The sequence below is a fragment of the Ciona intestinalis genome, chromosome 11, assembly GCF_000224145.3.
Source record: "Ciona intestinalis chromosome 11, KH, whole genome shotgun sequence".
NCBI lineage: Eukaryota > Metazoa > Chordata > Ascidiacea > Phlebobranchia > Cionidae > Ciona > Ciona intestinalis.
Genome location: NC_020176.2, coordinates 1,663,741 through 1,664,435, shown reverse-complemented (window position 1 = coordinate 1,664,435; position 695 = coordinate 1,663,741).

Genomic DNA, 695 nt, shown 5'->3' with positions numbered 1-695 from the left:
ATTGCCAACCACTAAAGGTATATTGTTCGTTCATGCTTTTTTAATTAAAATATGCTTATTCAGCGGTACTGTCATGCTTTTTAAAGTAGAGTTTACTACTTAAATACTATAACTTGTTATAGTATATAGCTGTTGTCACTTATTTACTTTTTTACCTATAGATTAGTTAATAGTTATAGGTATTGAAGTAATTTAAGCATGTGCTAGACTGCTGGCATCAGTGCCGTACAGTGATTCAAACATTTTGTGCTGGCGGTACTTGATATTACAATTTTGAACAACAAGTCTCATTTTTAAATCAAGTAGGTATATAGGATTGTCTTATGTAAGCAAAACACCAGTAAAACACAATATTACGTGTAATACTATAATGTGTATCCACATGTTATAACAAGCGATTCCATTATGTTTCAACATAAATAGGAGCTACTAACTGGTGCTAAAAACTTGCATAAAACTGCCCAATGTGAAACCCACCACTAGGCTATGAGCCTCAATACTTATAAAGTGGACAAGTGGTCATTTTAAAAGGTGGTTTTAAGTTTTTTTTCAAAACCTACAACATTTTGGTAAAGGATAACCTGGTCGCGTGATGTTAAAATATAAAATTGTTCTTACAAACTTCAAGAAAATGCGGCCGAATCTGCTTATATAGTGAACAAATCACTTGACATGCTGCTAGGAACTGTAGTACT